The 21745-nt window shown below is 41.2% G+C and overlaps 1 pseudogene; it reads right to left on the bottom strand.

The window, feature by feature from the left end:
• Positions 1-3449: 3449 nt before the first annotated feature.
• LOC112267349 lies at positions 3450-12450 on the bottom strand (annotated as a pseudogene).
• Between the last annotated feature and the right edge of the window lie 9295 nt (positions 12451-21745).

Raw genomic sequence — 21745 nt, 5'->3', positions numbered from 1 at the left:
TTGCGTTAGGCATTTGCAAACTGAATTACAGCCTGATGGAAACCGTCAAATGTGTCACTTGTGGGTGTAAAAGGTTGTGCCGGAGACATTGATTCAGACTAACTTTGATTAGATGCTGATTTCATTTTTTTCAGGGGGTCTGCTGTCAACTAACGTGGATGGGAGTGGCACACACTCTTTTATGAACGAGAAGTGTTTATCAAATCCTGCAGATCTGGGAGAAATGCACTGGTGTCAGAAAGAGATCAACATACTGTTTGGGGAGAGAGAAATGCTGTCAAACCAGTTATCTTCTCAGGGAGACGGTGGTAGTGAAAGTGATTAGAATGCTTCATTCTATTCTGGGAAGGTTTACATAATATTGCACACAGGTTTCGGTTCACATCCAGCTGTCAGTGAAGCATTAAGTAGGTCAAACAGAACTGATACGGTATGAGTACTAGCTGCGTACATGTGTTTTTCTATGATAACAACTCATGGGATATGTTACAGTACGGTCATGGCTACTATGCTATAGTATTTGACTTGTGCCATGGCCATGAGAACATACAGTGCCTTCAGGAAGTATTCAGACCACTTAACTTTTTCCATATTTTATTAGGTTACAGCCTTATTGTAAAATGTATAAAAATCTTTTTTTACACACAGTACCCCATAATGACACAGCAAAAACAGGTTTGTAGAAATTGTTGCTAATTTATTCAAAATAAAAAATACTGAAATATCACATTTACATAAGTATTCAGACCCTTTACTCAGTTCTTTGCTGAAACGCCATTGGCAGCGATTACAGCCTTGAGTCTTCTTGGGTATGACGCTACAAGCTTGGCACACCTGCGCTGCATATGGGGAATTTCTCCCATTCTTCTCTGCAAATCCTCTCAAGCTTGTAGGTGAACCTTCGCACCAGTCTGAGGTCCTGAGCATTCTGGAGCAGGTTTTCATCAAGGATATTTCTGTACTTTGCTCCGTTCCTATTTGCCTTGATCCTGACTAGTCTCCCAGTCCCTGCCGCTGAAAAACATCCCCACCCACAGTAACCATTGGGTTCTTGGTCATCTCGTTGCTCCCCCGATTGCTCAGTTTGGCTGGGCGGCCAGCTCTTGGAAGATTCTTGGTGGTTCCAAACTTCTTCCAATTCTGCCCCTGAACAGGCAGTTAACCCACTGTTCCTAGGCCGTCATTGAAAATAAGAATTTGTTCTTAACTGACTTACCTAGTTAAATAAAGGTTAAAAAAAGAATGATGGAGGCCACTGTGTTCTTGGGGACCTTCAAAGCACAGGATGCACCTAAGCTCAGTTTTGAGTCTTATGTAAATAAGGTATTTCTGTTTTTGTTTTTCAAATACAGCTAAAATTTCGAAAAACCTGTTTTCACTTTGTCATTATGGGGTATTGTGTGTTGATTGCTGAGGATTTTTATTTATGGAATCCATTTTAGAATAAAGCTGTAACGTAAGAAAATGTGGAAAATGGAAAGGGGTTTGAATACTTTCCGAAGGCACTGTAAGTATGGGAAAACATAGGGAAAACATGTTAACTCATGTTTAACGTGTCGCAGTGCCACTAGGGATGACATTTAAAATGCAATTCTACCATGTGTTTTTCACATAATGGAACTGGAGAAGGAAATGTTTTGCTAGTTAGAGAAATTGACAAAAAGCTGTTCCTTTGGATCATCTGACAAAATGTTTATTTAGCTCTGGCTCTTAGACCTGGGACAAAACAACAACTGTGCAAAATGAATAATGCATAGGAGGAAAGTAAGTATATTTCTCAATGCATTTCAGTTCTATTCAATATACAGCAATGTGTGACAGCTGATTCCTGCACAAGATATAGTCCTCTTGGTTGGCCACCACAGTGAGGAGAAAGATAAACCACTTTTTGCCAGCTAATGAAACATGATTTCATCATCCACTCATGGTCAGAGTCATAATTACATTTTTATAGATGTCGACAACATACAGTAAGGTCCTCCTTGAGTACTAAAACAATAATTGAACCATTTAAATTAACATAACAAAATAAAATTGATCATTTAGAATAACATTCTTAAAACCTCTCTTGGTTAGGGGGCAGTATTTTGAAGTTTGGATGACAAACGTGCCCAAAGTAAACTGCCTGTTACTCAGGCCCAGAAGCTAGGATATGCATATGCATATGCATGGTACTATTGGATAGAGAACACCCTGAAGTTTCTAAAAATAAGTTTCTTAAAATAATGTCTGTGAGTATAACAGAACTAATTTGGCAGGCGAAAACCTGAGGAAAATCCATCCAGGAAGTGGGATCTTTTTGATGCGAGTTGTTTTCCATTGAATTCCTATTGACTATGTTATGGGTTAGGGCCCCGATTTCAGTTCCCATGGCTTGCACTAGATGTCAACAGCCTTTAGACAAGCTTACAGTCTTGTATTTTGTAAAACGACGAATTAAAATACGTTTTGGTCAAAGGACAGAGGAAGAATGCAGAGCTGCTTTGCGTGCGTGACCGATAGCGAGCGGTTCATTGTTTTTCCTTTCTATTGAAAACGCTATTGTCCGGTTGAAATACTATTGATTATTTAGACAATAGACAACCTGAGGTTTAATTATAAACATTGTTTGTCATGTTTCGATGAACTTTACCGGTACTATTATGATCTATTCGTCTGCCTCTTTTGACCGCCCTGGAGCCAGTGGATTACTGAACAAAACACGCCAACAAAACTCAGTTTTTGGGACATAAAGAGGGACTTTATCGAACAAAACAAACATTTATTGTATAACTGGGAGTCTTGTTAGTGCAACCGTATGAAGATCATCAAAGGTAAGGGATTAATTTTATCGCTATTTTTGACTTTTGTGACTCCTCTACTTGGCTGGAAAATGTTTGTATGTTTTTGTAAGTGGGGCGTTGTCCTCAGATAATCGCATGGTATGATTTCGCCGTAAAGCCTTTTTGAAATCTGACAGCGGCTGGATTAACAAGAAGTTAATCTTTAAACCGATGTATAATGCTTGTATATTTTAGGAATGTTTATTATGAGTATTTCTGTATTTTGAATTAGGCGCTCTGCAATTTCACCGGATGTTGGCCAGGTAGGACGCTACCGTCCAGCAGCTTAGACACCGTAGGGACATAAATCAGTAGAGAGAATCAATACACTCTTCCCAACAGTGATGTACTCAACTGGCACTACGCCTGACATCAGTGTTACCCTGTCCAGAGTTATATTTCAACATGCCGTTGTTCTCTTTCTAGTACCCTTTCTAGTACACTATCTTGCCAACCCAAACCAAATTGTACTGACTCGGATAGCTTCTTCTCACATTATTATTTTTAGCACAGTTCCAGCAACAATAGTGGATATGTAACCAGGCCAGCTAAGTTGTTTGGCTCGGTTCAGCTCAGTACAGCTTGGCATTGCTCAGCTCGGTTCGGCTCAGTAGTGTGAAAGGCTCACTAACTGTCCTCCAGTAGCTGCACTACCTCCTCTTTCTGACACTTCCTGGCCAGGTATAGGGCTGTGCAGCCTGTCGAATCCTTACTAATCCTCTCTGCCCCGTTCAATAGCAGGGCTTTGGTCATGAGAACGCTGCCATTCTGGGCAGCCAGGTGTAACGGGGTGGCCTGGCTGTTGTTCTGAGCGTTGACGTTGGCCCGATGCGTGATAAACTGGAGCACACTGGGGAAAAGCCCACCATTACACTCCAAGTGGAGTGCCGTCCAGCCGCTATCCTCTGCCACGTTGGGATTGGCCTTAGCCGCCAGCAGCTTGGACACCACATTTCCTGCCTGTGGTGGCAGGTCAAGTGGAAGGGGCGTCCAGCCGCCCTTCCCTGGCAGGTCCACAGAGCCCTGGTGAGCTTCCCCTTCAGCACAGCCAAGTGCATTGGCGTCCAACTGTGGGGTCAGGGATCGCCCAGTTGCCCAACAGCAACCTGCAGATGCCCGTGTGTCCATTGAGGGCAGCGAAGTGTAAAGGGGTGTAATGCCAGCTGTCCAGGGAGTTGACCGGCACCAGCTTTCACCATCCACCTGGCCACCCTGTTGTGGGCCCTCCTCGGCAGCCAGGTGTAGAGCGCTGGTCAGGGAGTCCCGTTGTCGTCAACTCCCTTACTGAGCAGGAGCTTGGCGATTGTGAGGTGGCCGTACACACTTGCCACGTGAAACACCATCCTCCCACGGAGCTCCTTGCACTCGTCGGCGCTCCCCAGCCACGTAAGGAGGAGACGCACAACGTTCTCAAGGCCGTTAGCCATGGTTTATTAAAATGTGCATGCATTTGCATACAAGTTGGCTTTATCTAAAGAGATACAAGGCTTTCCTCCTATGCATTATTCATTTTGCACAGTTGTTGTTTTGTCCCAGGTCTAAGAGTCAGAGCGAGATAGACATTTTGTCACATGATCCAAAGGGACAGCTTTTGTCAATTTCTCTAACTAGCAAAGCATTTCCTTCTTCAGTTCTCACCTGAAGGGTTGACGAGTGAGCACGTGGATTTCTTAATGGAGATATAATGAAAATGAAGCATTAATAGTAGTCATCATAATAGCAGCACATCAACAAGTTAATGTTGTTATTAATGGAGTAGTTATTTATCACCTTGACATGTAACAGTTAGCTATTGATATTCTGCAGAACATTTTCTGTCCCATATATTGGAGATGCACCAGATGGACATGTGACCGGAGCTAAGGAGAACTGTTTATAAGATGCATACATTATACAACCATACAGTTGACATTATCATGGGCTTCTTTTAAATTCACATGGGAGAGCAAACTGTGAGAGAGAGAGAGAGAGAGACAGAGAGAGGAGGATTCTGTTTTGTTATCTCAGTTATCAGATGGAGGATTCTGAGATGGTGGATTCTGTAGAGATGGTGGATTCTGTATTTGTTATCTCAACATTGATGGTGGATTCTGTATTTGTTATCTCAACATTGATGGTGGATTCTGTATTTGTTATCTCAACATTGATGGTGGATTCTGTATTTGTTATCTCAACATTGATGGTGGATTCTGTATTTGTTATCTCAACATTGATGGTGGATTCTGTATTTGTTATCTCAACATTGATGGTGGATTCTGTATTTGTTATCTCAACATTGATGGAGGATGCAGCACTGAGCACTCACTCTCCTGCAGCTGGACGACAGCATGGTATAATCAGGTGAGTGTGCCTTTTCCCCGTTGCTACATCCACCTATTCCCAGGACATCACTCAGAGCTTCTGTCTTTCGAACAGTATCTGGAAATAAAGAAACATACAAAGAGGTTTGCATGTTGATAACAGAATCTCAAATTGCTGCATGCATCTGTCATACTCAAAATGGTTAACAAGATGTGTACAAGTGTGAATATTGTCATTTATTCATTTGGAATTCTGTTCAAACATTAGTGTTTTTGATCTTGGGAAAGACTGATCATAAAATCCATGAGGCAACATAGTTTTATGAAAACGTTTCATAATGTACAACAACTGCTGTAGCCAAGACAATATTCAAGGGCCCAAGAAAAATCACACGGAAACAAACGTACACTTTTGTTCATACAGAATTAAGGTGTCTGTTTTATGATAGTATAATGCAAATAACCTATTCTTATGCATAATAATGCTGTAATATGGAAAATATGGGCCTACTGGCTCAATAAAGGAGGGCATGATAATGCAGCTAATCAAATTGTGGTTGTAACAAAGTTTGATGCATAAATCAAATCCCACCGATATGCTTACAGGACCGGAAAATTGTTGCTAATTTCGATGCGGCAGTGTTTGCATACATATGGTGTTCGTTAGTATTCATTAACATGGCACTTTAATCCTCTGCCTTTAATTGCTTCCTTACTAGGTGACCTGCAGCTCCTGTAAATGATCAAATCTTATCCGAGTTCATTTTAGAATATTACAACAAGGCATCTCACATCAATAAGCATTACACTGAGCAGAGCATGTGCTCTCCGAGTCTCTCGGAGTCTCCTCAAAGTCTAAGATCAGAAAGCTTACAGTCTACAAGCCCCGGACAGGATAATTATGATCTTTAACGGAAACAGATGCAGAGTTACTGAGTGCTGTGCAATTCAGGTCGGAGTGATGGTAAAAAAAACATTTTTAAAAGCACTTGGTAAATAAACTACCGGTAATTTATCAAATGTACCATCATTTTCTGTAATTAACAGGTAATCTATGGCAACTTTAATCATTTTTACTTTAATAATAAAATGTATTCATATAAACTACCGGTCAAAAGTTTTAGAACACATACTCATTCAAGGCTTTTTCTATATTTTTACTATTTTCTAAATTGTAGAATAATATTGAAGACATCAAAATGATGAAATAACACATATGGAATCATGTAGTAACCAAAAAAGGGTTAAACAAATCAAAATATATTTTATATGTGAGATTCTTCAAATGGCCACTCTTTGCCTTGATGACAGCTTTGCACACTCTTGGCATTCTCTTACATGATTCCATATGTGTTATTTCATCGTTTTGATGTCTTCACTATTATTCTACAATGTAGAAAATAGTTTAAAAAACCACACAAAAAACCTTTGAATTAATATGTGTTCTAAAACTTTTGACCGGTAGTGTAAAAAAATATATATATATATATATATTTTTATCTGTGTCTGTATTGTCCATGAGTTTTTAGTAAATAGACCATATGGTTCAAGAGAAAATGGCCTAATTAATGAAAAAAGCATCTAATCAACAATGTCATTATTTTCAAATATCTCTGTCACGCCCTGACCTTAGAGCTTTTTTATGTCTCTATTTTGGTTTGGTCAGGGTGTAATTTGGCATTCTATGTTCTTTTTTCTGTTTTTGTATTTCTTTGTTTTTGGTTCTCAATCAGGGACAGCTGTCTATTGTTGTTTCTGATTGGGAACCATACTTAGGTAGCTTTTTCCCACATTGTTTTTGTGGGTAGTTAATTTCTGTTTAGTGTTTGCACCTTACAGGACTGTTTCGGTTATTCTCTTTGTTATTTTTGTTATAGTGTTCAGTTTAAATAAAGAAAGCATGAACACTTACCACACTGCGCTTTGGTCCGATGATTCCTCATCTTCCGACGACGAATACCCTTACTATCTCTGCAACTCTTCCAATATTTACTTTTTTCACAACAAACAGTTCGGCCCCTAAACATTTACAACAAACATATGTGGACATAGTAAAATAAATACAAGTGTGTAAAAAATAAAGGATTTTTAATACTGAAACACACAAATGGTTTTCACTATGTTGATGGGTTATATTTAGGATGATGTTTTACAGCTTTGACATTCAATTTCTTTATCTTAAAATCATCTTATTTTACTATGTTGTATTTTTTACATGTGATGAAAATCTGTGTAGATAAAAAGGCAGAATCTACCGCACACCCAAAACTGAATAGTGAAGGTGCTGGAAGCAAAATGCATAACTTGAGAAACAGGAAAAAGTATCAAACTTCCAGTCAGATACAAATACATTTTAATAGAGACTAAGCTTTCAGTCAGTTGACCTTCATCAGAGCATTTCTCCACAAACAATAGTGGGACAGGTTAAGGCCACGCAGTGGGCCAGAGATAATTACAGACACCAGTGATAATCTGATGTACTTAAAAAGGCCACTAGATGTCTTGTGATGAAAATTCCATAAAATCTTTGAAATTTACCAAAATTCTGGTAGTTTACTGTTAAATTTCTAAAGTTACCAGTAATAGACCCTCCCTTTGCAACCCGTCTGAGGATCTGGCCTCAGCCAGTGTAAGATCAGCCAATCGTTTACTGAACAAAGACCACACAACATGTTCAACCATATTGTGTCATTCTCCAACAGATGGGTGTAACAATACTCTTCTTGCGTTGTGTACAATCAGTCAACGACACGGAACTCCAACATGTAGCACCAGTCATGTAGATTTATTCTGATAGGAACGGCACAAAATTGCACGTCATGCAATGCACGTCTCACCATCCAACTCTGCATTCACGCACTGTACAAAATATTTGAACCCCCCCCACCAGACACAGTAAGTTGCTAGCTAGTACTGGCGGGAATTCTTTACAACAAAATGCACAACAAATATTCTCCAAAAACCGCTGCATCTTATGTGTGATGTTCGAATAACATTTACAAACAATTTGATATAAATTGTACATTTAAATCATCACTTGAGAGTATAAAAATCACTTTGATGTACAGTGCTTGGCAACCACCAACTTACCGCTGGTTTGGTGCTTGTTCACTGGGACGATTCTAACTGGAACATCCCCCCTCGTAAGCAAGCTACGCAAACCAGCCAATAAGATGCCATGTTGAGTAGGTGAAGGCAAGACAAACTCAAACCAAAAACCCATTGGCTTAACAATAAAGTGGCAAAGGAAATCACCAATATAACCTTGTTACATGGGCTTGCCTTGTTTTCAAGAAACAATGCGCTGGAGCACTCACATGGGTATTGTGTGGGCTTAAACTGTTTATTTTTCTTTGAAAAGTTAAGCCTATGGCACTTGGAGACAACAAAGGCTGTTCATAATTTCCTTCTTGACTTTTAGTGATTACAAAGTGGTGGCCATTCTGTTTCTATACTGTTTCTGATAATAACACATTGTGGCTATTCTCCCCCTTTTGCTGTCTCCAATATAGGATTGTTTTGTTGTTGTTTGCTGTTTGGTATGGCGAAGAACACACAATGTTATCTAGACCGATCCCAGATCGTTTTGTATGCCTGGCATTGACGACAATGACCATAGGAGTTGGTTGGCCGTAGGTAGGCCAGAAGCCTGGAAATGGAAAAATGTGGACTGAATTGGCTACTGGAGGGCTGCTGGTTTCAGATCATTACTATTGTGCCATTGAGTAAAACCCCAAAATATCTCTTCATCTTGCACTGCACCGTGGCTGAAACTGTGCCTCTCAACATGTGGGTGTGTCTGGGGTTAGAAAAAAAGGAAGAACACATTTTCTTTTTAACCAAATTAACAATAATATTTCCATTCTATTCTCCAGTAATTTACAGCACAAACAGATCTGCAATCAGGTGAAGTGTTACCTGAGAAGTCGGCCTCTCTCTGGGATCCTGATCCCAGCACCGTTGCATTATTGTGATCATCTGCTCACTTTTGTGTGGCTTGTCTCAGGGATCTTTTCCACACCTGACCTTTTACCTGTATCACAGGAAGTTATATGTTCATTCAGATAAGAAATCATTTGAAAAACATGACCTCTCAAAGTAAAATGTGATTATTAGCTCGTATAGTTTAACAACCTGAACTTTGTCAAACACTACCGTGTCTGTGATTCAATAAAAAGAAAGAATTGATACATGAATCAGAATGCATTACCACTACTCACATTTCCCACCTTGATAAGGTTCTTCTGGGTCAGGATTTCCCACATAACAACAGAGAAGCTAAATTAAAACAAGGAACACGTAATACCAGATAATGTGTATGTGGTTCTTTCCCCATGTGTCTAATTACACTGAAGAAAAATATGAATGCAACATGCAACAATTTCAAAGATTTTACTCAGTTATGGTTCATTTAAGGAAATGCGGTAATTGCAATACATCCATTATGCCCTAATCTATTGATTTCACACGACTGGGAATACAGATATGCATCTGTTGAACACAGATACGTTTTTTTTAAAGATAATTGCGTGGATCTGAAAACCAGTCAGTATCTGGTGTGACCACCATTTGCCTCAAGCAGCACAACACATCTCCTTTGCATATAGTTGATCAGGATGTTGATTGTAGCCTGTGGAATGTTGTCCCTCTCCTCTTCGATGGCTGTGCGAAGTTGCTGGATATTCGTGGGAACTGGAACACGCTGACGTACACGTAGATCCAGAGCATCCCAAACATGGTCAATGGGTGACATGTCTGGTGAGTATGCAGGCCATGGAAAAACTGGGACATTTTCAGCTTCCAGGAATTGTATACAGGTCTTTGCGACATGGGTGATGGCGGCAGATGAATGGCATGACAATGGGCATCAGGATCTAGTCACGGTATCTCTGTGCATTCAAATTGCCATCGATAAAATACAATTGTGTTTGTTGTCCGTAGCTTATGCCTGACCATGCAATAACCTCACCACCACCATGGGGCACTCTCTTCACAACGTTGACATCAACAAACCACCCGCCCATACAACTCTATACATGCTGTCTGCCATCTGCCTGGTACAGTTGAAACCGGGATACATCCATGAAGAGCCCACTTCTCCAGTGCACCAGTGGCCATGAAAGATGAGCATTTACCCACAGTTTCATCAGCTGTCCAGGTGGCTGGTCTCAGACGATCCTGCAGGTGAAGAAGCACGGTGTGGAGGTTGGCGTGGTTACACATGGTTCTGTGGTTTCCGTGGCTGGTTGGACATACTGCCAATTTCTCTAAAAATTATATATATATTTTACTTTCATTTAACTAGGCAAGTCAGTTAAGAACAAATTCTTATTTTCAATGACAGCCTAGGAACAGTGGGTTAACTGCCTGTTCAGGGGCAGAATGACAGATTTGTACCTTATCAGCTCGTGGGTTTGAACTTGCAACCTTCCGGTTACTAGTCCAACACTCTAACCACTAGGCTACCCTGCTGCCCCAAAATGATGTTGGAGGTGACATATGGAAGAGAAATTAACATTAAATTCTCCGGCAACAGCTCTGGTGGACATTTCTGCAGTCAGTATTCCAATTGCACGCTCCCTCACAACTTGAAACATCTGTGGCATTGTGTTGTTGACAAAACTGCACATTTTAGAGTGGCCTTTTATTGTCCCCAGCACAAGGTGCACCTGTGTAATAATCATGCTGTTTAATCAGCTTCTTGATATGCCATACCTGTAGGTGGATAGATTATCTTGGCAAAGGAGAAATGCTCAGTAACAGGGATGTAAACAAATTTGTGCAGACATTTTGAGAGAAATATGATTTTTGTGCATATGGACATTTTCTGGGATCTTTTATTTCAGCTCATGAAACATGGGACCAACACTTTACATGTTGCGTTTATATTTTTGTTAAGTGTAAATTGAATCTAAATAACATGATCAAAGATAATACCATATTAGAAATTAATATTGAAAAAAATCTATGACTTATAGTCAGTGTTAATTATAGTTATAGTTTGTATGTATTACTTCATACACTAGGGAATTTGTCTGCAGAGAGAGAGAATACTAGCCTAATGACACAGTTCTATAGTGGGCCTATGTGTGAGTTTGTAGGAATTCACCCTTGGCAACTACCTTACCTGTAAACATCGAACTTGGTTCCCGATGCTCAGGGCACAGGGTAAAAGTCTCTGGAGGTATGTAGCAAATGTTTCCTCTTGCCATCAAATTCTCAATTAACTCCTTCTTGCTCCCAACCTCCCACTTAATTAAGTCAAAAACTGAAATCTTTGGAGGGAAATTTTCTTCATACTGATAATCATTAGCATGTACCACTGAACTCTTATTGAAATATAACCCTACACGTTTTAATGTTTGCATGCCTAATTAAAAAAGAGTCAAGAGATCATTAATGACTCTCGTCTCGCTCATTACACTTTAAAAAAAAGTTATAGCTGCTTTAACGGCATATCGGCGTCTCTAAAGAGCTATCCTCACCTTGATGTGGAGGTGATCGTCTAGACGGATGCTTGAAGGCTTGAGGTTCAGGTGGAGAAGTGGAGGGTTCATGCTGTGAAGGAAGTTCATGCCCGTGGTGGCCTCGTGAATCGTCTGGAACTTCTTGGGCCACACCAACACGTGGCTGGTGAGGAGATGATCCATGGAGCCATTACTCATGTACTCCATCACCATGGCGGGAGGGTCATTACACTCCCCGTAGATGTACTTGAATGTCACTTTCTCCATCTTGGATGCCTCCTCTATCATTCTCCTACAAGCAAAGAAAAGAGAAGTGTAAGGGGGAGTTGACAGGGTTTTTTCACACCTGAGCAGCCTCAGTAAAAATGTTTCTGTTGTCATTTTCAATCTTTCAAATCGAACACATTTATTTTCCCGATATTTAGACCAAAACTGCAAGCTGCTACTTATCCAAACACCCAAATGAGCTCTCTTTTAGTGATTGTTATTCTATTCAAAACTGGCAATTAAATGATGTGATTTATTGGTTGCTCTGTCCTGTCATAAAACCACATTAACAATACATGTATAAACTGATGCCAGTGAGGATGGTTTCGAAGCTTTTCAGGGCACAATTTTCCCTCCAAAGCTTGAGTTTCACTCTGTAAACCTGGCCAAAGCTGCGTTCCGTCACCTTAATCCAGTCAGCCTCACAGTCATCCTTCTTGAAGATCCTGAACTTCTCGATGCCCCCGCCAACACGATCCATGGGGGCAGAGCTCCTCCTGTGTGTCACAACACCGTCTCTAATCTCACATAAACCCAGATATATTTCCACGTGGGGTCTCCTTTGTCCATGAAATGTGTAGACAAGTACCGAGGAGGCGATGCAGCGAACAAGTGTATCTAAGACTCAAATGTGGTTAAATGTGGGAGGAGCCATGTCACTGCTTGTTTGCATAGCAATGTAACAACCGGTTTCCACTGCCTGACAAGAAAATTGCTTAGGTTCCCATCAGACAGCAGGAAGGAAACCTGATAAAGGTAGCTCTGATACCTGGTATGCTGTAGTGTATATACTCACTCAAGTGCTATGATGAGCTTTAATGCATGATGTGTTTGATAGTATTTGACATCAGAGTATCACTCAATAACAATAGAGACATCCATAATGATATGTATCCATATATGGATAATCATAGGCATTTTCTTCTCAGTTCTTGGAGGGTATCCAAAGCAATCCATCCAAACAGATATTACAGTGTGATAAATCTATTGTACAGTACTGTAGGTTTGGGGTCGGCAATCAGGCCAGATGAATAAAAAAGACCGTCTGAAGCTCTGCCTAAGCCGGGGAGGTGGGGAATACTGCTGAGCTACAGTGCATTTGGAAAGTATTGAAACCCCTTTCCTTTTTCTACATTTTGTTACGTTACTGTCTTATTCTAAAATGTATTAAATCATTTTTTCCCTCATTAATGTACACACAAAACCCCATAATGACAAAGCAAAAACTGCTTTTCAGAATTGTTTGCAAAGATATATAAAATATATTTATATATATTTCATTTACATAAGTATTCAGACCCTTTACTCAGTACTTTGTTGAAGCACCTTTGGCAGTGATTACAGCCTCTAGTCTTCTTTCTTTGGCATTACAAGCTTGGAACACTTGTATTTCGGGAGTTTCTCCCATTATTTTCTGCAGATCCTCTCAAGCTCTGTCAGGTTGGATGAGTAGCTTTGCTACACAGCTATTTTCAAGTCTCTCCAGAGATGTTCAATGGGGTTCAAGTCCAGACTCTGGCTGGGCCACTCAAAGACTTTCAGAGACTTGTCCCGAAGCCACTCCTGTTTTGTCTGGGATATGTGTTTAAGGTTGTTGTCCTGTTGAAAGGTGAACCTTTGCCCCAGTCTGAGGTCCTGAGCGTTCTGGAGCGTTCTTTTCATCAAGGATCTTTCTGTACTTTGCTCCGTTAATTTTTCCCTCGATCCTGACTACTCTCCCAGTCCCTGCCGCTGGAAAACATCCCAACAGCATGATGCTGTCACCACCATGCTTCACCGTAGGGATGGTGCCAGGTTTCCTCCAGACGTGACGCTTGGCATTCAGGCCAAAGAGTTCAATCTTGGTTTCATCAGACCAGAGAATCTTGTTTCTCATGGTCTGAGAGTCATTTTGGCAAACTCGAAGAAGGCTGTCATGTGCCTTTTACTGAGGACTGGCTTCCTTCTGACCACTCTACCATAAAGGCCTGATTGTTGGTGTGCTGCAGAGATGGTTGTCCTTCTGGAAGGCTCTCCCACCTCCACAGAGGAACTCTGGAGCTCTGTCAGAGTGATCATTGGGTTCTTGGACACCTCCCAGACCAAGGCCCCTGACCAAGGCCCTTATCCCCTGATTAGTTTGGCTGGGCTGCCAGCTCTAGGTAGCTGCAAACTTTTTCCATTTAAGAATGATGGAGACCACTGTGTTCTTGGAGACCTTCAATGCTGCAGAAATGTGTTGGTACCCTTCCCCAGATCTGTGCCTCGACACAATCCTGTCTCGGAGTTCTATGGACAATTCCTTCAAACTCATGGCTTGGTTTTTGCTCTGACATGCACTGTCAACTGTGTGACCTTATATAGACAGGTGTGTTTCTAAAAAAAATCTAAAAACCTGTTTTGCTTTGTCATTATGGGATATTGTGTGTAGATTGATGAGGGAATAACATGAGAATAAGACTGTAACGTAACAGAATGTGGAACAAGGGAAGGGGTCTGAATACTTTCTGTAAGCACTGTATTTAACCCCTTATTTTTGTCACTAAGCAGTCTCCATATAGACTTCCAATTTTTTGGGACTGGTACCGGGGACCTACAGACGAGTCTTGTGAGGCCTGTGGGCGTCCTAGAGCAAAACCTACATGCACGAGTCTCACCTTTCCATAGATGTGTCATAATAGTTTGTAGGCCAAACCATTCTAAGTGTTCCTACATAGCCGGATGTGGTGAATCGAGACACATCCAATGCAAAAAAAAAAGGATACAGTATCTCTATCTTAAATTGACAGATTTTTATGGGGATTTTTTTGATTATGGTAATTCGATTTCGCGGGGGCACTGACATTGACCTTAGGGAGATCATTATGGGAAATTGTGTACGCATATGAAAAAATTTACCTCACTTGACACTTGATTGCCAGCAGTACTCTACTTTATGATTATGGAAATGGCTTCATCTTTAAAACTTCTTATGGCTGCAATCCCGTTAACGGGAGCGATTAGACAACAGCCAGTCAAAGTGTAGGGCGCCATTTTTTTTTTTGCATGTTTTGTTTGATAAAGTTTATATTTATATAAAAAAATCTGAGTTTACATTGGTTTATTAGATTCACTTGTTCCAAGAACATCAAGTGATTTTGCATAGCCACATCGTTTCAACAGAAATACTCATCATAAATGTAGATGATAATACAAGTTATACACATGGAATTATAGATACTGTATCTGGAATCAGGGCAATGGCTCTTTTGAAAAAAAAGGGGTTATCAATGTTGGGCCCATAGATATTTAGATATTTAGTAGAGTTACAGAAGTAGAGTGGATCTCTCCTATTACGATCACATAACGACCCTCTTTATCTGCAATAGTGGTTTTATGTAGAAAGGGAATTCCTTTCCATACCAGAATCGCTGTGCCTCTCGTTTTGGCGGAGAAGTTAGTGATACACTTGCCCCACCCACCTACATTTAAGTCTGCTATGAGAATAGTTTTTCAGATGGGTTTCTTGCAAAAATAAAATATCAGACGAGAGTGCTTTCAAGTGGGCTAGGACCTTGTCTCTCTTAATTGGTTCGTTTAAATCCTTGACATTCCAGGAAGTGAATGTAAGCCCCGCTCTCCTTTCGTTTGTAGTTCATATGGTGGCCTACATAAAATGTAACTCAATAAAAAGGTAAGAAAGGGCACCAAACCATCACGATCAACATATGTAGCACCTACACCCGAGCAGTATCCAACAAACCCCTCCCCCCCGACAAGCACCTTCACTCTCCACCCTGTCCCCTTACTTTCCCCAACATTTACCCCCCCATCAACCCACATTTAACAGGGATACACAAATAGGAGAGAAAAAAATTGAAAAATAAAAATAATAAACACATCGTTTGGCCGATGCCAAAAAAGCATGGCGCGACCTCGAACAAGAGATAAAACAAAAATAAAATCCTAACTATACGTTCACCTCTCACTTTCCTAGAACTTCTACTATGACATATGAACTGAGGAGACTCCCGTGAATAAAGTGTCCAATTAGCATCTAATAAACCTAAACAGAATAAGTTGCAACTTAAACATATTGCGCACTGAAGCGTCATCTTGGGTCAATCCCTGAGATAAGCAAGGTATAGCCTCACAAGATTATATTGCTAAGCAATGCCGTTCTGAACATAAACCATCAGCAACCGGCATAGACAGCAATACATTTACATATTGTGGGTTAGGAGATCGGAACAAGGATTTTGCTCAATTAAACGTACCCCAATCAAAAAAATCTAAAAAATTAAATGACATTTTTAAAATGATATATATACATATTATTACCGTATATCACAAACGTGAGTACACGCCTCACACTTTTCATGTGACTGTAACGATTCTCTTCTATCTCCTCCTCTGATGAAGAGGTGGAACAAGGATCGGACCAAAATGCAGCGTGATGATGATTCATGATATTTTAATGAAGGAAAAAACTATACATGAAGAAACTACAAAATAATGAAATGTGAAAACCGAAACAGCCCTATCTGGTGCAAACACAAAGACAGGAACAATCACCCACGAAACCCAACACAAAACAGGCTACCTAAATATGGTTCCCAATCAGAGACAATGACTAACACCTGCCTCTGATTGAGAACCATATCAGGCCAAACATAGAAATAGACAAACCAGACACACAACATAGAATGCCCACCCAGCTCACGTCCTGACCAACACTAAAACAAGGAAAACACATACAAACGATGGTCAGAACGTGACAGTGACAACACTGAAATAAATCTTCTAAAGATGATGCACAAGAAAGCCCGCAAACAGTTTGCTGAAGACAAGCAAACTAAGGACATGGATTACTGGAAACAAGTCCTGTGGTCTGATGAGACCAAGATAAACTTATTTGGTTCAGATGGTGTCAAGCGTGTGTGGCGGCAACCAGGTAACGAGTACAAAGACAAGTGTGTCTTGCCTACAGTCAAGCATGGTGGTGGGAGTGTCATGGTCTGGTGTTGCATGAGTGCTGCCGGCACTGGGGAGCTACAGTTCATTGAGGGAACCATGAATGCCAACATGTACTGTGACATACTGAAGCAGAGCATGATCCCCCTCCCTTCGGAGACTGGGCCGTAGGGCAGTATTCCAACATGATAACGACCTCAAACACACCTCCAAGACGACCACTGCCTTGCTACAGAAGGGGTAAAGGTAAAGGTGAAGGTGATGGACTCTGTGATGTCGTCATGGAGGAGTGGAAGAGGACTCCAGTGGCAACCTGTGAAGCTCTGGTGAACTCCATGCCCAAGAGGGTAAAGGCAGTGCTGGAAAATGATGGTGGCCACACAAAATATTGACACTTTGGGCCCAATTTGGACATTTTCACCTAGGAGTGTACTCACTTTTGTTGCCAGCGGTTTAGACATTAAGGGCTGTGTGTTGAGTTATTTTGAGGGGACAGCAAATTTACACTGTTATACAAGCTGTACACTCACTACTTTACATTGTAGCAAAGTGTCATTTCTTCAGTGTTTGATTACACACAGACTTGATTACACACAGGTGGATTGTATTTATCATCATTAGATTTAGGTCAACATTAGTCATTTAGGTCATTCAGAGATCCTCACTGAACTTCTGGAGAGAGTTTGCTGCACTGAAAGTAAAGGGGCTGAATAATTTTGCACGCCCAATTTTTCAGTTTTTGATTTGTTAAAAAGTTTGAAATATCCAATAAATGTCGTTCCACTTCATGATTGTGTCCCATTTGTTGTTGATTCTTCACAAAAAAAAAACAGTTTTATATCTTTATGTTTGAAGCCTGAAATGTGGCAAAAGGTCGCAAAGTTCAAGGGGGCCGAATACTTTCGCAAGGCACTGTACATGTTCGGTAGCCCTGTTATGGTATAGTATGGATTCGAGTCCATGAGCAGATTCTAACACACAATGACAATGCATTCTAACCTGTACGGGGGATTGGTGTATATTCCCGGACAAACTTCTCTGCGTCCAGAACCGAGGAGAGCCAAATCTTCTCACCGGAAGACGTGGTGATTCTGAGTCTTGCAGGGAAGAGCAAGGCTGGTCGAAGATGCAGTTTGTAGAGTTTGGTCGTGACATCTCTGTAGCCGGCGCGATGCTTTGCCACATCGGGCACATAATCCTCATAGACACGGAAGGGATGTCCTTTAAGTAACAGGTTACCCCTCATTCGAGCCTCGCGCAGGATAAGATCCTTAGTCTTGAAACTGTAACAATAGATGATTACTGGACGAGGACGTTGGCCCGGTCCAGGCACTGGGACAAGGGTGCGATATGCACGGTCCAGCTGGGGATCCGAAGCCAAAACATCCGATCCCATTGCATCCCTCAATAGCTTGGCGAAGAAGTCGGTGGGGCGAGAGCCAGCCTCCACCCCCTCTGCCAGACCAACAACGCAAAGGTTATGAAATCTGGATCGGCCCTCCAGGTCAACCACTTTCACAGAAAGCCTCTGCACACTATCCTGCATTGACGTGCATAGCTTCTCTAACTCGTCGATCCTACCAGCGTTGAATTCAGAAGCTTTCTCAAGGTCCACAATACTCTGGGCCTGCGAAGCGATCGTTCGAATGGTGCTCTCGATTTTGGTGTCCAGTTCAGCAATAGTAGCCTTAAGATCCTCAGCTATAGCAACATAGTTCTATAGTTCTCCCAAAGCCCGGGTAAGTTCTGTAAGTGTCACGTTGTTACCTGTGCCTTCCGTCATGTCTTTCTTGTTGTTTGGTGGGGAGTAGGCCTCCGATGTGGATTTATTGTCCTTTGGTTGCTTATTACTCAGCATTTTCACATAGAAAGTTACAATATTGTATTAGAAAGAAATGTTTGTTGTAAAAAAGTGCCATAAAGTAGGTTAAGTTAGATTATTTAGCGAAAAAGTTGCAGGAGCCTCTCACACACAGCCGTTCATGCCAACATGCTAGCTCCCCTGAAAACGACTTTCAAAAGTCTGTTAAAGAGCACATACAGTGTATGCTCATTATAATTTTTCTACACCCTGTGAAGCATTATCTCATATTATCTTCTAAGTTCTCTTCAGACTTAACATGCATAGTCGTCCTTGATAGCAGGGGCCTCTAACGCTCAATGAGGGGAAAAAAATTCCCATTGTATAACTTCTCCCATCTGGAATCCTCCTAGAGAGAAGCATTTCCTTTGTATGACACTTGCCTTCTCTGTGCTCAGAGGAACTGCACTCAGAGTCAAAAGAAAAGTCCCCAAGCAAGCCGTATGTACACGCCTTGTGACTAAGTAGACGACATCAGACACAGTGCTGGGCAAATCAATTAGCATTGATTAGCAGATTCAGACTCTCGGCAGATGCAGCAGTGGCTGTCGGAGGATTGCACCGCCGCCAGTCTCCTATCATAACAATGCCTCATTGGCTGATACTTATTCTAAATAAGTGTGTCACAAATGGCACCCTATTCCCTAGATTAGAGCACAACTTTCGACCAGGGGTTAATAGGGGGATGCCAATAGGGCTTTGTTTAAAAGTATTTTACTAAATAGGGAATAGAGTGACATTTGGCACGAACATGCTGTCCTCAATTTTCCACTCCATTAGCGTAGTGGTAGCCTATCATTCAGGAAAGGTGTAAAGTGATGTCATTTTTGAGCAGCCAGGGTGCATTTGAAGTTAATTCAGGGAGATTATAAAATAAAGATATCCACCTAGAGTTATCCTGTTGTTCTGCTTATGGCTTGCAGATGTATGTCATACTTACACTCTAGTCACCTTTTACAAGGTATGTTTGTCTGAGACAGAGTGGGCCTTTGTGAACAATTTAGAAACGTAACATTGAATGGACACACCTACTCATCCAAGGGTTTTTCTTTATTTTGACTATTTTCTACATCAAAACTATGAAATAACACATATATATCATATAGTAACCAAAAAAGTGATAAACAAATGAAAATAGATTTTATATTTGAGATTATTCAATGTAGCCACCCTTTGCCTTGATGACAGCTTTGCACACTCTTTGCATTCTCTCAACCAGCTTCATCAGGAATGCATATCCAACAGTCTTGAAGGAGTTCCCACATATGCTGGGCACTTGTTGGCTGCTTTTCCTTGACTCTTCAGTCCAACTCATCCCAAAACATCTGCACCTGGGTTGAGGTCGGGTGATTGTGGAGGACAGGTCATCTGATGCAGCACTCCATCACTCTCCTTCTTGGTCAAATAGCCCTTATAGAGCCTAATGTTGTTTTTTAGGTCATTGTCCTGTTGAAAAGCAAGTAATTGTCCCACTTAGCGCAAACCAGATGGGAATGGCGTATCACTGCAGAATAACATGGTAGCGATGCTGGGTACGCGTGCCTTGAATTCTAAATAAATCATAGACAGTGTCACCAGCAAAGCACCCCCATACCATCACACCTCCTCCTCTGTGCTTCACGGTGGGAACCACACATAATAATAACATAACAAATAACAAATAATCTGTTCACCTACTCTGCACCTTACAAATACACAGCGGTTGGAACCAAAAATCTAACATGAACTCATCAGACCAAAGGACAGATATCAACCGGTCTAATGTCCATTGCTCATGTTTCTTGGCCCAAGCAGGTCTCTTCTTCTTATTGGTGTCATTTAGTAGTGGTTTGTTTGCAGAATTCGACCATGAAGGCCTGATTCATGCAGTCTCCTCTGAACAGTTGATGTTGAGATGTGTCTGTTACTTGAACTCTGTGAAGCATTTATTTGGGCTGCAATCTGAGGTGCAGTTAACTCTAATGAAATTATCCTCTGCAGCAGAAGATTCTGGGTCTTCCTTTCTTGTGGCGGTCCTCATGAGAGCCAGTTTCATCATAGCACTTGATAGTACTTGAAAGTTCTTGACATTTTCTGGATTGACTGACCTTCAGGTCTTAAAATAATGATGGACTGTCATTTCTCTTTACTTATTTGAGCTGTTCTTGCCATAATATGTACTTGGTCTTTTTCCAAATAGGGCTATCTTCTGTATACTGAATGGCTCAAACGCACTAAGAAGGAAAGAAATTCCCAATATATTTTTAATTGTTTAACACTTTTTTGGTTACTACATGATTCCATATGTGTTATTTCATAGTTTAGATGTCTTCACTATTATTCTACAATGAGTAGGTTGTTTCAGTATGATATGTTAGATAAAGGAATAACGACAGACACCAATGTCAGGTTCAATAGCCTTGTTTGTGCCTTGTACGAATGGCTACAACTGGAGTCCGGGGAACAGTCCGGCTAGTCGATTGCCTATCAACTAGACTCCGTAACATCATCCTTTTCAATAGAAAGTGCAAACATAAAGGCATAACATAAAGGCAAACATAAAGGCATAACATTCTTAACAGTCAGGTCATAACAATAGAAAAAGCATTACATTTTCTTTTTTACTTCAGTTGTCATCTTCCTTTTTTAATTTCAATTTAATTATTTAAGAACAAATATAGATTTTAATTAACCGAGGGCAAGTTAACAGTCCCTTTCTTACAGAGTAAGCCTGTCCGGTGGCTTGCACAGCCGACCCACCCATGAGTAAGTATTGGCTCTGACAGGGGTAGGATTAGGGGCACGAGCTGGAGAGCTTGGTGGGGTAGAAGCCTCACCTTCAGTTGGCCCATGTCTCAATTCTGCACCCCTTACCCTTTAGGCCTGGACTGTGATCCAGCTCATCTAGGTGAGTGTATGGCGTGTTCTGGTTTGTCTGCTCTGCTACGCGCAGATCCACCCGATTGCGACGATAGAGGGAGCCACCAACATCCACCAGGTAAGAACGTGGTGCAACTCTCTGCAGGCATGTGCCCAGCCTCCAAAGTCCTGTGTGGTCTCCCGGCAAGCGGTTTCATCTTTATCGTTTCACCCACCTCCAGCTCTGGTAGGTCCCGA

Source organism: Oncorhynchus tshawytscha, linkage group LG14 (genome assembly GCF_018296145.1).
Source record: "Oncorhynchus tshawytscha isolate Ot180627B linkage group LG14, Otsh_v2.0, whole genome shotgun sequence".
Taxonomy (NCBI): Eukaryota; Metazoa; Chordata; class Actinopteri; order Salmoniformes; family Salmonidae; genus Oncorhynchus; species Oncorhynchus tshawytscha.
The sequence above is the reverse complement of the archived record's forward strand: the minus strand, read 5'-3'. Positions and strand labels throughout refer to the sequence as shown.